Source organism: Idiotropiscis lumnitzeri, chromosome 9, assembly GCF_059441095.1.
Source record: "Idiotropiscis lumnitzeri isolate Australia: NSW breed Sydney's pygmy pipehorse chromosome 9, RoL_Ilum_1.0, whole genome shotgun sequence".
In the NCBI taxonomy this organism is placed as follows: domain Eukaryota; kingdom Metazoa; phylum Chordata; class Actinopteri; order Syngnathiformes; family Syngnathidae; genus Idiotropiscis; species Idiotropiscis lumnitzeri.
In genome coordinates this window covers 9,506,647-9,522,499 of record NC_142399.1, presented here as the reverse complement: position 1 = coordinate 9,522,499, position 15,853 = coordinate 9,506,647, and the positions used below count along the sequence as shown (strand labels likewise).

The following is a 15,853-nucleotide window of genomic DNA, read 5'->3' as shown; positions in this document are numbered from 1 at the left end:
CATTAAAAAGCAAGGTTTTGGGGACAAATGGATCTTTTTGCAAGTGGGCGCCATTGTTTTGGTTCCAAGTCTGCAGGGTGAAGCATCCATTCAGAGTGAACTCAGAGCCACCTCACTCACCAGCCGTGAGGTGCAGGTCATAAAGATGGTTCCTAGAGAGGTCAAGACATACCACTGAAGGCTCGGCCCATCACCCCTAGTATCCACGCGGGGGGAACATTGGCCGGCGAACACTCACTCCATCTTCACAAGTGGTCAAACAATGAGGCCCGCATCATTTTTACTTGTCACTTCATCAATGATGTGCTTAAGAATCAACCTTTAAAAAGTCCAGCTGTACTTCTCAGTGCTGAGTGAGTACAAAGAGATGACACAAATGCTAACACTTTCCCGTGCAGTGCAAGAATGTGGCTTCCTTTGTGGTAATCGCATTCGTAAGACTCAATGCACCATCCTCGAGATTTGAAAAAATAAGTCTCATTAACTGTGGTGCATTTAACTTCACTGCATCATCCTGCGAGGATTTGTGTTCAATACATTGCTGAAAACAGAGTACAGACATATTACTCTCTGACAGTGCCAATTAAAATCAAGGTATTATCTTGGTAAAGGCAGAAGTTTGGAAATAGCTCTTGTCTTCGATCTCGTGTAACGTAAACTGGGGTAAATAATTGCTAAATTTCTAAACTTGCTCACCAAAATTAAATCTTCAACATTTACCGTTCTTTATACTGATTGTGCTCGTAGACAGCATTTTGAGTACTGTATTTCTCTGTACCACAGACGGGCTGGTGACCATGTGGCAGGCAGCTGTGCACCGATCAATGAACAATACTCCAGATCTCAACTGGTCATGTGTAAAAGGCTCGGTGAGAAGGGGAAAACTATTAATGCCATTATTTCAAAGTGGAGGACACACAAAATTACCATCAATTGCCCGTCATTTGGAACGACATTGAAATCGTTTAGCGTAATCAATAAGAGACGTGTGTGGGAATATTGATACGTCAACAATGGTGCAAATGATTCATGAGTCGCGCATAAATAAACAACCACAACAATTGAAGACTTTGTTTTTGCATAAACATGTCCCCCACTCCTTCAAATCAAACTTGATAAAACTATTGCAACGGTAATTGTGCACTTCTGTCAAATTCGAGGTCTCGTTATGGTAACCACACTCAAAACAGAACAACAAAAACTCAACATTTGTTACTTACAATGAATAGTTTGCCAAGTGGTCGTGGTGGACCAGCGAGTAGCAAACACAACACAAGGCCCTCTATGTGGTGTGTAATGTATTCGGGGGGTCGGGACCCCTGTCTCAGAGCGGGGCTTATTCAAAGTGAAGCCATGACGTGCTTGACAGGCGCAAGATCAGGTGTTTTACTTTTGAGTGCGAGAAGGTACGAGGGGCCCCCTTTGCCCCGACCGCGGTGACCCCCACATGCCTGGACTCTCCATATACCAGGTACCCCCTCGCTAATTACACCAGCTCCCTCCTTGTTATGAATCTTTGCCTTTCCTGCCTGCGGTTGCCGTCATTATTCACAAGGGCCTGTTCAATTGCGTGCACACTAACCAGAGCCCCTAAATCCGTCAGGGGTACGTTTACACGCTGGCCAGCAGCCGCTCGCAATCGCACAGCTCTAAAAGTGGCAACGCGCCTGCAGCGTGCTATTTGCAAACAACAGGCAACAAAGTAAAAATCATCTCGCAGTTAGTTACATAAGATGACGTGTATGTCACAGTTGTGTTACGTGAGAGAAAGTGTTTGGAGAAGAAAAACCCCATGAGCGGCATTCCAGCGTCCCATTCATTCATTCGCGAGGGGGCTCGGCCAAGGACCCTCTGACTGCACAGCATCGTGAGAAGAACAAGACAGATGTGCTCAGAAAGGCGCAGGCCTTTCTGTGTGGCCTTTGCATGTTCTTTTCGAAGCTCTTTGTTCAAATTACTCACAGTTTTGAGGGCTTTATCATACTCAGAAACTCACCAATTTTCCGCAGCACTATTGGGACTTTTTAAAAATTCTGAACCCAAAACCAGTCACTTGGCATCATGTCATTTGGTTGGCCTGTCTATCATAAGCAGACCCACAAAAAAAGCCTCAAGAACCTATTCCTTTGTCAGATTTGTTTTATCCAATTGCTACCACATTTTAAAACAACTAATAGACAGTTGGGTGGTACTAAATTGTTCCAAATTCCAGATTGCGTCACTGAGTGCAGGCAGTTTACTGTAGACAGCCGTGACCCCCACCAAAAAAAAAATAAAATAATATCCTACCAGCATGCAGATGGAATTTCAGCCCTCAAACTAGTTAATCAAACATGGAAATTCTGAGTTAAACCCATAAAAGTCTCAAGAACCCATGCTCGAAAATACACAGGAAGTCGGCCATTTTGTTTTGAAGCAGCTATTTCGGCTCATTTTGGCCATTCTAAACCGGTCCTTCAAAGACATCATCAAGATTGGGTCCCAAGGGATAAGGTTGTGTTGCTGGTCATTCAAAAAAAGATTCAAGATCTTAAGATCTTAAATGCTCTATAAACATTCCCCGTACCTCTTTAATCCTGCGCTTTGTTGATCTCTGTTTTACAGATCTGATCTCCTTTTTGCTGAGCTCAGACATTGTTTGCAAAACACCTGCAGGTGTATGGAAAACCTGCCAACATGCAAATCTCAGCTCAACCACGGCGAGCCACTTGGACCGACACATGTCCCCTCCGCCCCGTCATTCAAAGCAGGATCATCAAGTCTGGACTCTTTCTCTCAAGTCTGAGCTTGCATCAGTGCAAACTCTTGCATATTAAATGTCAGCTTTGTGCGATGGGAAAGGCTGTTCGAGGTTAACTGTATAGGAGCAGCACACAAAACACATTGCATAAGCGGTGGAGAACAGGTTCTAAAATGTACGCTGCCTGCAATTAACCTGTGTGTGCCTCACAATAGAGGCTTTAATTTGAAGAGGCTGCTCAAGCCAGCGTCACCACACGATTCTGCCTCGTGATGGCTGATATGTAAATTAGCACAATCAACTGAAACCATGCACTTATGAAAACACATTAGCTCACCTGTACTCGTTTTATGCTCACACCCTATCACTACTTACGCAACACAACACTAGCAAGGACGGGAAGTTGTAAATAAATAAAGACCTCTCTATATGCTGCAGTGTGCATGCCAGGCCAGTAGTTGGCGATGTAGCTTTATCCAGAAACAACACCACCAACTGTCTAAAGTTCCTTGATTGACAATGTAGGAAACTGTATAAAGGTGTGAAACATTGCTGTGGATATTGGACAAACCTGAAAGTCAGTTCAGGGAGTGAAACATGTTTTCAATTTTTGCATTTTCACATTCCTAAAATGCAATTTTCACATCAACGAGCATTACGACCTCATCTTCAGCATGCTTTTCATCTTTTAAAGTATTTTTGGAGGCCGGAGGGGGGCTGGGGTTGGGCCAACGCTTCTGTCAGTATACGTGAATGCCTCTTTTCTCTTCTCTTCTTTCCAGGCCGCCTGGGCATGGAGACATCAGACTCACAAATCTATCATGTTAACGAGGAGGGCATATACACACCACGACTGGAACAAACACAAGAAAAAGAGCCAGGAGGGCGGTGTTTGTTTCCAGTGTCCCCGCAGCCGCATAGGTTTGAGTTTCACTGTTTGTAGTTATGACTGCGGGTCACAGAGGAAGAAGGACGCTTCTGAAATGGAGAGGAGCGTGAGGACACGCACACACATAACAAATACACGCAAGGCACGGAGAACAAACTCATCTCTGGTCGCTTCGCCTCGGGCCAGCGCAGGCATGAAAGAGCATCAGTGTGAGGGGAACAGAAAGCTAAATGACACACTCGCTGTGAAAAACAGGAAAATAGGCAGACTCAGACGACACAGAAAGACAAAAAAGGCAGAAGGGTGGTTTGTTCAGATTGTGCATCAGTGTGTGTATTGAGTGACTTGTACACAGAATGCATCGGGGCTTCGCTCGGCATGCAGCTGCAACCCCGACAGGATGAAGCACAAAGACGGAGCAAACTTGAGCACACGCACACACAACTTGACAACCTGCACCCGATGTGGTATGTGCTGCTTCTTTTTTTTTTTTTTTTTTTTTTTTGCAATCACATTCACTAAACTACATTGAAACCTCCAAATTTGAATCCCCCTTAAAGTCAAAGTGGCCTGCGGGTCAGATCCAGAAAATTTTGCCTTGACGTCAAAGCTAGTTATTCAACTTAAAAATGATCAGGATCAAATGCAAGGGAAATTATTAGGGTTTTTACACAGATCATATTAGCTAAGGGACAAGAAGTGTAACTGCAGCATGACTAGTCTACAAACAAACACAGTCCAGCTCAGCTTCTGGCTAGTGCATGTTCTGGCTATTTCGTTTTAAATGTCATTAAATCGGTTCCTGTTTATATAAACGGTAGTTTTTTTGGGGGGGGGGGTTGTCCTTTGTTCTCTCACTAACAAAAAGTGAACCAAACCATAACCAACAAAACAAAAACAGCTGAACTTTATTTAAGACTTAATCACAGGCACTCTAAATGGTGGCAGGTGTGTGCAACAATTTCAAAATCTTTTAAATAATTGATGCTGTTGCTCTTATTTTTTTTTTTTACTGAATATCACAAAACATGAGCATTTGAACAGACTTTTTATAGGCACTGTACATACCTAACTTTTTTTTTCTCTTAGAACCGGCCTCTGAGGGAGAAACATGAATGATGAAAACAAGTTTGGCATCACTGGACTAAGTTGCTTTTTATTTGTATTTTTTTGTGTGTGTTTAATTTCAAAGCCAGGTTATGGACAGCTGTGTACGTAGCAGTGATGGCAAAATTTAAGCCGCAGAAACTTGAAACTACAGAATTAATACCATATTCCAAACTGCATTTCCCGTTGCAGGTGAGAACTCATTTGATGTGATATATTTTTACACACTTATAAAGCAGTTAAAAACATTTCTTTTATCAAAATCAATGGAAAAGTTGACTGCCTCAACTTCGTGATACACTTCAATCAAGCAAGATCAACAATGGCCACAGAACCACGAAAAAAAAAAAAACACCACAACACAAGCTGTGTTTCGTCCTTATGTGGCGAGAGTGACAGGCACACAAAGCAGTCACCACTTGTCATGTGAAGGGTGCACACTCAAATAGCTTTACTTATATTTGCATTATAAAAAAATCTAATTTTGTATTGCTGCTTTTTTTGTTTGTTTTGACCTCAACATATTCCACTGTGCAAGGGTTAAGAACATCAAAGTAAAATTCAAGCACTTCTGTGATGGTTTAACAAGCAGTTATTAGTCATGGCAAATTACACGATCATCCAGTTCTACTATAGTATATCACATTATAATACGTAACATTTTGCAGTTTCTACTTAAAAACAAAGCATGACATTTGTTCAGTCCCTTTTGAAATGTTGAAAATGAATTTTATAAAATCTCTAAGCAGCCGTGGCAACCCTGCATACAAAACGCTTGCACAAAAACGCTTGCAACATAAGTTTGCAAGCTGAAATAATACCAGGAAATGCAAAGAGAGGCCGTAGATTATTGTGAGAATCCGCTAGTGTTTACCATTCTTTCCCATGAGTGAAAAATGAACACCTCTAATAGCACGAGCAGGTTGACCATAACGCTAAGCAGCATAACCTCCTGTGACGACATGATGATTACATCTTCAACTTTTTATTATTTTATAAAGCGATCGACCAAACATTGCGGCCAGAGACCCCTGCAACAGTTCCAGGTTATTTCCCATTAGGGTGCCCTGGTGCTAAACCAGTTTCTTTGTTGACCGTGTCCACAAGGATCAAGCAAACCGCCGCACAACATTAAGACATACGGGCAAAACAAGGCCACTTCCGAGCCGGCACGAGAAAGGGAAATGGTCCAACCATCTGTTTAATGTCATTGCACCTAATGTGCTTGCAAAATGTCTCATGATGACACAACTTGCTTCAGTCACACGAGAATCTCAATCAGATGACAAACACTCAACATCGTATTAAAATTTCAATTTTTGGTTGTTTTTACATGAAATTGTACTTTTTTTACTTTAAAACGGTCGTTCATATTACAGTGATAAACATGTTTTTACATATGAGCCAATTGGTTAAGTCCAGACAGTGTGATCTGCTGCTTATTTTAGCTGCTAATCACTAGCTAGCTAGTTGTGAAAAAATGAGAGGGTTTGAAAAGTGCTACATTATTTTTTACATATTGTAATAATTGTTACCCTACCACATGTAGGTGGCACTTAAGATGATAAAGTCCAGGCAGCTGTTAGCTGCTTGCTAGTTTGAGGGTTTTAACATTTTTTTTGCAATTTTAAAGTGCTTTACTGTGCTTTTGTGTCAATATTGCCATAGTTAACCTATATTTTTTGCACATTAATGAGAGTTAATGTTATGTCCAGGCAGTGCAGTCAATTACTATTGTTAGCTGATAGCCATTTGCTAGATGAACATAGTATCTAGCCATCACCTGGCTAGATACTACGTTCATCGTCACAGTGTTGTTCTGTTAGTAGTTAACTACAGTTTGTTAAAAATGACATACAAGAAATGACGATTAATGTTTTAATAGTGTTTTTTTACGTGTTAATATTACAGTAATTGTTTATTTTTCCAATGATACAATAGTTTATATCACATCTCAGTGTTTGCCTTTTTAGACGCTAAAATCAAGATTGATTGATTGATTGTCTACCTATGACACATGATAGATGTCGAAGTAGACAGTTTTATATTACATAAAAGTCCATTTCCCTTTAGACGATGCAAAATGTGACTTATGACAGTTAAGATGACATCCAAGCAGGGGCATTGACTATTAATGTTATTTGCTAGCCGCTAGCTCGTTAGCCACTGACTTGCTAGCTACTACGTTATGTTATATAAGACGCATGTTTTTCAGTTCACTGCTTTCATGTCCAGTATTAATATAACGGTGGCTAGCCTAGCAATAATTGACAGGTGCTGCTAGCTAATTAGCCACTGACCATCTAGATATTAAATGCACTAGTTTTTGTTTTTATTAAAAGTAGACTGTTTCATAAAATTGTTTATTTCACAAAGAGCATACTAACTAACTAACTTCTTTTTACAAACGTGTGATAGTTTTAACTTTGAACCTCGCAGATACAGTTAATGGAGGTTTTATGACACACAACTCTTATTTACCAGATGTTAATCAGTACTTAGAGTCACTTTAGGGTGCATCATATGATTATTCTCTTTCTTTCTTTAGTTTTTTTTTTCACAAGCCATAACAACTTTGATTAGGACCTGGGCCTATGTGACCATCCTCGCACTGAGTTCAAAAAGTTAAGTGAAAAAAACCACAATGTGACCCATTGTTTTTGGAGTACTTGCACCAAAAAAAGAAAGAAAATCACCTCATTGCTAAATTAGAAATGACTCATTCTCGTCACAGGACAAAACCAACATATAGTGTGCGCGTGTGTGTATTAGTGCGTGTTTCTGCATGACAACTTTAGCATACAAGTAGGACAACAAAATGTTCCTAGTTTTTACTGAGGCAAAACTGCACTAGTAGACACTTATGCGTTACTAGTATTACTTGTAAAGCATTAGGTGTTAACCAGTTGAATTGTATAAATGTCACATAGCATGACAACTTTTGCATACTATTAGAGTTATGCACATGATTTCGGTGAGGCAAAGCTATGACTGGGCATGTTAGTGCTACTAGTTGGGTCCATGAGGCTTCAAGTATGTGACACATGCCTACTAGTTGGGCCTATTTGTGTTACTGCAGTAGCCTGGTAGTAAAGATAGTATGCCTGTACTTTTGGTCAAAAGTGACACTATTACAGAAAAAAAAGTATTATTCACAGTTCTACTAGTGCGGTCTAGTCATTCTACTAGTGCACTGAATTGTCTTACTAGTGACGACAAAGAACGCAGTTGTACAAGGACCTTGGGCTGGATATCATTTTGGTGCTACAATAATAACCCACGAGGCTTCAATTTAGTGACGCATGCCTATTAGTTGCGCCTAGTCGTGTTACTACTTTAGCACAGTAGTTAACTACTAGTAAAGTTTTGTTGGATACAAGTAGGCCAAAAGTGTCACTAGAAAGTTGTTCTTGAGTTATTCTACTAATGCGCTCAGTTCTCTATTTAGTAACCTTGATATCCACCCTATGGTCCACATACTAGTATGCGCCTTGTACTCACTAGTAGGACAACAGCGGTATGGGAAATCCTACACACCAACACCTAGCGCTAAACTAGTAGTACTAGTAGCATACGAGTGTCAACTAGTGCATGGTTTTGCCTCACTAGTAACCAAAGTTGTCCTACTGGTGTTCAGAAATTTCATACAGTTTCCTAGTAGAAAAGCAGTAGTGGAAAACAATGCTACTAGTGAGACAGCCTTTCTACTAGAAGGCTGAACTGCCTTACAAGTGAGGACAAAGAGCGTACTAGTACATGGACCTGAAGCAATTTATCAAATAAATGGTCGTGAGCGTGTGTGTGATGTGCGTGTGAGTGTGTGTTTGTGTGTCACGCAGATGAAGCGTGATTGTGACCACACACAGATGCAATGCAGGCTTTACACATGCAGCAACAGGTTGTTCATGCATGCAAACCACGCACACGCACCCACGCACGTACATACGCACGCATATGGCAAGCCGTTTGAGCATTTATTCCATATCCTTGATATCACACATTTGTGTATTTCACTAGTGCGGTCTTTTCCAGCACTAGTTATACATTCAGCTACACTAGTGATGCCCTCTGTCGTACTAGTTGCACAGAAACTCTGACAAGTGACTCATTTTCAGCAACATGTAACTAGTAAAATGTGGATTATTCCAACATGTTAACTAGTGACATATGATTTCCTACACTTGTTCACTAGTGAGAGCGAAAATACACACTAGTTAACTAGTAACGGCAAAAATACTTACTAGTTCACTTGTGAAAGCCCTTTAAGCCTTGATATTTAACTAGTAACTTTCAAAAATGTTACTTGTCAACTAGTGATACTCCAAATTTCCACTAGTTGCACTAGTGAGAAATTTTGACTGAACTAGTTCAACTAGTGAGGTCCAAAATGTTTACTAGTTGAACGAGTGGATGCCAAACTGCTCACTAGTCAACTAGTTACACAAAAAACTAATGAGAAGGTGGGGCAGATGTGTGCATCCAGGATTCCTATTGGCTCTACAGTTAAATGCACTAATCAGAATTCAGCTTTTATCATTGTCCCACCCACTTTATTAGTGCATGTTTTACACTAGTTGACAAGTGGTCCTGGGGAACTGAAGCTAGTTTACTAGCAGCTGCCTCTTGTGGGGTACATGTTGACTAGTGAATGCATAAAGCCAAACTACTTAAATACTTGCAATCTATTTTGGCCTTACAAGTTAACTAGAGAGGCTCAAAATATTAACTAGTGAACAAGTACATGCTGAGATATCCACTAGTTACACTAGTTGTGCTCATTTTGACCTCTCTTGTTAACTAGTAAACCACATGTATTCTAACTAGTAAAGTATTTGGGTTCAAAGTGAGTCACTAGCAAACTAGTGGCAATTATTTTCACATCACTAGTTCACAAGTGGATGACATTTGTCTCACTTGTCAGGCTCAATTCTGAACTTGTACAGACTTTGACTGAGCATGTTTGACAAAATTGCGCACCAGGTGACATGTGCGCACAACAAGTAAACTAGTGAAATCATCAAATTTGAGTAGTTGATTTGTTTCCCAATTACAACACTATACAAGTTCACACGTTGTGCCCACATATCAACTAGTAAGCAATTTTGGTTAACTAGTATGATATAAATGCCAGCTAGTATGCAAAAAACATTAGCTAGTACTCCAAAAATCCCCACATGTTAGATATTTGTTGTGCGAGTTGTGCACAGTGCCTCACTCATGATGCATAACATTTAACAAGTAAAAATAAAAGGCCAACATGTAGGAGAAAATTCAAACATGTTCAGTCAAATCTTGCACAAGTTCTTTTCTGTGTCTGACAAGTGAGACAAAATTCCTTCTACTTGTTATCTAGTCAAATAAACATCAGTGTCACTCGTTAACTAGTGACTCATTGTGGACTCAACTAGTTCACTAGAATGAAAACATGTGTTTCACAAGTTAACAAGTGGGGTAAAAATTAGACCAACTAGTGTAACTAGTGGCTATCTTTGTATTTACTTGTAAACTAGTTCACATTTTGAACCTCACTAGTCAGCTAGTAGGGTTGGCAAGATCTCAACCAGTGTGACTAGTGGACATTTTATGCCTTACTTGTGAACTATTGAGCAATTTGAGAATCTGACAAGTCAACGAGTAAGGCCAGGAAAAAGCTTAACTAGTGTCACTAGTGGACATTTGGACCTTACTAGATGACATGTAAAATGAAATATGTGACCATTGTTGTCTCTAAAATCACTCATACACTAACATGTTCACTAGTGAACTGCATTCAAATGAAGCAGGCGGGACAAGTACTTTGATTGGTCAATATCTTGATGAGATCGCTTGATGCTTTAACCCTTAAGAGCCCAGCCCGTAATACCTGTTGTGAAAAGAGTGATTGTATAAAAACATTTCATACTTATGATTAATCTTACTCTCTCTCCCTCTCCACATAGAGGCTGGTGTAAAAATAGGTATGTAGTTATATAAAAGAGAAAACATGTACAATACTTTCTGTGTAGTAAATATTAAGTTTTTAAATATTCCATAATATAAAATACAGTTATCATATGTGACTAATTTCAGACTACCGTATACCAAAATCATGAGCAGTGACTGGTTAGATTATATTATTTTGAAATGGGCCGCCAATAGAAAACCATTGCATTCTTTCCTACTGATCCCCATGACCTAAAAAATGCCCATTAGTTCACTAGTAAGCTCATTTTTGTATCTTACTAGTTAACATGTAAGATAAAAATGCCCACTAGTTCACTAGTAAGCTCATTTTTGTATCTTACTAGTGAACATGTAAGATAAAAATGCCCACTAGTTCACTAGTAAGCTCATTTTTGTATCTTACTAGTGAACATGTAAGATAAAAATGCCCACTAGTTCACTAGTACGCTCATTTTTGTATATTACTAGTGAACATGTAAGCCCATAAATGCTGTGGGGCACTAGTGTGAAATGCATGCTCAAGGCCATAGAATAAATACTCAAATGGCGTGCCTCGGCAAGCCTTTTCAATATTTATTCAACGGACGCCTTGTCACGATCCTACATTACCCAGGATTCATCCGACATGACGTTTGTTTTTCGGACAGCCAATCACGATTCATAATGTGCCAACCAGCGACTTAAAGCCGAAGAGAAAACCTTCAGAGGTATTGCAATGTTTTTTGTAAATATTACTCTTAATGTGATACCAAATTTGATTTTACGATTATTTTAGGCGACAAAGTAGTGGTGTAAACGTCAAATGTGTGGTCAATTTATCAAGATAAGCCCTGCTTAAAAACTTGCTTCAACGATTTCGGAGATGTCTGTGTCCGGTTTTGATGGCGGATGGCGGCAGTTCAACGCTCACAGTTGCCGCCGAGAGCAGCTTCATGCCGGCAGGACTTTCTGAAATCTGCCGCTGCTAGTTTTATAGCGAACCGCAAAAGATGAAGATTTCCGCGCATTTGACGCTCACATTTTGACTTCACGGTGTAGTTTGTTCATTGCTCACAAGCTAATAGAGTAGGAACAAGAGTTCAATTAACGTTGGAACATAATCGTTCATTATCGTTTGCTAGCTGCGTTTGTATATTTGAATTATTTCCTTGCCTTCATTACACGCAGTATTCGTATTCCTTTGTAACTGTGTATTATAAATAAGGTTGCGCTATATGTTACTGGACAAACTATAGGTCCTGACTGCTTGGAGACCCCACGGCAGATGAGCAGCTCCATTCGGACCCTTCTGACGGCGCATCTTCTGCAGCACGATGCTGTTCATAGAAGCTAAAGGGTGATCAGCTTCCCTAAATAACACCAGGAGGAGGAGAGACACAACTTCTTCCCGAAATCTTGATAAAAACATCCCGTTTATTCATTGTTAAATTCATTATATATTTCATGTAACTTATGTTTACAATAAAATGTTTTTCAACTGTATTCTGGATATGCATTGTCTGAAATTAAGTGGTGAAACCACAACTAATATTTCCTCCAACATCGAACCTGCTCGGTCACATCTTCTGTCTTAAAAAACAAAACACAATCAGTGGCTTCAATAAAGATTGTAGAAACCTCAAAATGCACACACATTCATTTATTTGATATTACACGGTAAGAAGATTGTGTTTTTGTATTTTATTTACTTCCGTTGTTTTTCCACAACAAACAATCATTAGAGACGAGCAGGGGGTGATGTCATCAAGTATTGTAATATTATTTTATTGTGCTGTTCTCCCAAATCCGCATTTACAATACAGATTACAGCATCTTTAACAAATACGCATCAACTTTGAACAGATTCAACAACTGAAAAATCACAGCCTCGTGAAGGCAGAATTAATTGCAGGACTTCTGCATTATACTGCATTCCTTTTATTTTGTATACTAAAAGTGGATAGGAGTGAATTTTTAGCAGTACTATTACCCCTTATGTCCATGTAAATAATAAATATACATCCCCCAGAGAGCCATTCCCTGAGAAAAAATGTTTTATTCTGCATATATACCAAGCAACAGGCAGTAAAAGAAACTGTGGACACTCGGGATCAGGCTTTACAGGGTTAATTTTTTGCTGGGTGGAGCTCCTATCAGAGAACCAATAGGAGGCATACACTCATGGTACTTTCCCGCCTCCTCATTAGCATTTAGCGTAACTAGTGCAACTAGTGAGCAATTTGTGTTTCACTAGTTCTACGAGTGAAAATTTGGACATCAGTAGTTTACTAGTTAATCCAAAAAGACAATTTCACCAGTTAACTAGTGAGCAGGTTGGCATCCACTAGTGCTACTAGTGAACATTTTGGAACTCACTAGTGGAACTAGTTCAGTCAAAATCTTTCACTAGTGTAACTAGTGGATATTTGAGGCATCACTAGTTTACAAGTAATTTTTTTTAGACTCACTAGTTAAATATCAAGACTTCAAGGGACTTTCACTAGTGAACTAGTTGATGTTTATCTTTCACTAGTTAACCAGTGGGTATTTAATTTCCAACTAGTTGTCTAGTGCATGCGATCATAAGTCACTAGTTAACATGTTAGAATAATCCATGTTTAACTAGTTAACATGTTGACGCTTTTGTGACTTACCTGTTAGCTTGTAATACTTTGAACATTACTAGTTTGGTCCAGTGGGCCACTAGAGCATAAAAAAGATGACTAGCTGGGAATTTGGCACTACTAGTGCGCATCTAGGTGTCACAAGTTAGACTTCTACCAGCACTAGTTGAACAAAAGACTCACTAGTTGCTAAAAATGAGTCACTTGTTAGAGTTTCTGTGCAACATGTACGACAAAGGCATCACTAGTGTGGCTGAATGTATTACTAGTGCTGGAAAAGACCGCACTAGTGAAATACACAAATGTGTGATATCAAGGATATGGAATAAATGCTCAAACGGCTTGCCATACACGCAGGCACGTATAAACACCGACACTGTAACTATTAAAAGTTAATAATATCCTTGACAGAACACACAAGACCTAAACTAAACGCTTTGAAAACGCTGCTGTATTACGAATACTCGGCACAAAAGAGTCTAAAACACACAAGTTGTATTATTGCAACTCTTTTAAAAATGACGAAATCCTGCAAGAGTGCGCTTATACATACACACGCACGCACACACTCATTATTGGATGTCATGTCTACCTGGCCAGCAGAGGCTTGTCTTCTCCCCGAGTTAGGACATCTCTCTTGGAGGTAGGGGGTGAGAGGACAGAGGGAGAGAGGAAGCTAGAAAAAGTTCCAAGGGAGTCAGACTGTCTTGCTTGAGAAGGGAAGAGAGACTGCGAGCAGCTGAGAACTTGGAGCTGCTTTTTGCTCTCAGCTGGTCGACCGAAAATATGTCCGAGAAGGGGAAGACGTGAGAAGAGTCGCGGCCGTTTAGTTGGCAAAATGCTATTAAAACACGAAAAAAACACCCTTCATCATTGAATGCGAATACTAAAGTCAACCAAAATCTGAAATATATTATGTCTGGCGACGAACGATTTAAAGACAGCGTGACCTAAAATTCAGTCACCCCCGCCGAGTTGGTACGCTCCATTGTGGTCCTCCCTCAGACATTTACAATACCACTGTGCTACTTTTGCCACTCCACAAAAGACAGATTCTCTTAAAAGTTTACTTTGTACTATGTGTCGTTTAATGGTTTTCAAGCCCCCTCTTTACAACTTTAAGACACAATCCTGCAATTATGTCAATTACTTTCGACTTTTTGGGGGGTGTTAAAGACTCTTAATAAATGTCACTTAATACGTTATGCAGTATTTCATGTCCATAACGTCCATGATTTCTAATAATTCCAAGATATGTACTTTGTTAATGACAATGCCTTTTTGATATTGTTTCCATGGCACAACAAACTGAATGCAGTATACATTGGCCTAGTGTGCAAAAAACAATAATTTCTCATATATATATATATTTATATATATATATATATATATATATATATATATATATATATATATATATATATATATATATATATATACACACACACAAAATTAAAAACGCGAATAATTATTAAAAAACTAAAAAATCTACCTCAACTTCTCGGGTTGTTTTTAATTTTTCTCGGGATGTTCCAGTCCCAATTAACTGTGAAAAATGAGGGATTATTGTGCCCAATGCTCAAGTGCAAATATGTGGCTGTACACTCCACATATTCACACCATGGCTATTATTATTGGACTTGTGCTGTGTCCACTTAAGCATAAAAAGTAGTACCCATAATTTCCCAATCAACGCAACAGTTTAACAGTTATTTAATAAGTTGCTGACCCAAGCTTATCAGGTTCAAAAACAGTTTCTTCTTTATTTTTCTCAAGTTGCCGCACCTTCCAGGGCAAGTGCACTTGACACTTCTTGCATACATCACTTTGTGTGTTGTTCTTTATCATTCATTTCTATGTATAGGGTATGAAAATGTTACAGCAGTACTTGGCTTATTTAGAGTTAACCAGAAAGTTTCCCACATTCTGCTGTGGAAAACTTGTTGGGATTCATTCCAAAAAATCCTCGTAGGGCACCTTCAAACGTGTTTCCAAAAGAAAATAAAGATATAAATATTTGCAGTATCACACTTGAGATGTTAAAATGAAAGCGTAGTATTCATGCACCAAGTCCACAAGCTTATAGGTTAACGTTACGAGCGGAATAAAAGTGTCGTTATTAAGCCGGTGCCAAAAACTGCTGACTTGTGGGCTTGTGTGCAGTGCCAAACAGCATTTTCTGCTCTTATAGCATATATTATTTATAGCGGGATCCGTGAAAATGACATGATACTGGCAGTGGTAAAACACAATCTGTGATCGGAAATGGTGAACAAATAAATGTGTCAAAGTAGGATTGGATGAAGCTTGAGATCACCGTTTTCTTCCTCATGGGAAGATTTCTGTGAATGCCGTAAAGCTCCTATTGTCCATCAGAGCAGAATACTGAGAACCTTGTAAAAAAATAAATAAATATCTGCGAGGTATTCTTGTAAAACTCGTATGTGTTTACCGGACGGCGTGGGTTGGGGTTAGGCTGTCTCCCATCGGTCGACTGGCCCGGCCGGCTTCCAATTAGGAGTCCGGGCTGTTATTTATGAGCAGCGTGACAGACAAGCCTTGTGGCCTCTT

General features: G+C 39.5%; 1 protein-coding gene across 1 annotated transcript in view; it reads right to left on the bottom strand.

Annotated features, from left to right (window-relative positions):
• The window catches only part of LOC148330157 (protein FAM53B-like), a 34,911-nt gene extending 20,896 nt beyond the window's left edge, over positions 1–14,015 (bottom strand). Inside the window, exon 1 of the mRNA XM_088305214.1 lies at positions 13,875–14,015. The gene's annotated coding sequence lies outside the window, so the exon portion shown is untranslated. The remainder of the gene's footprint in view (positions 1–13,874) is intronic.
• Positions 14,016–15,853: the final 1,838 nt, after the last annotated feature.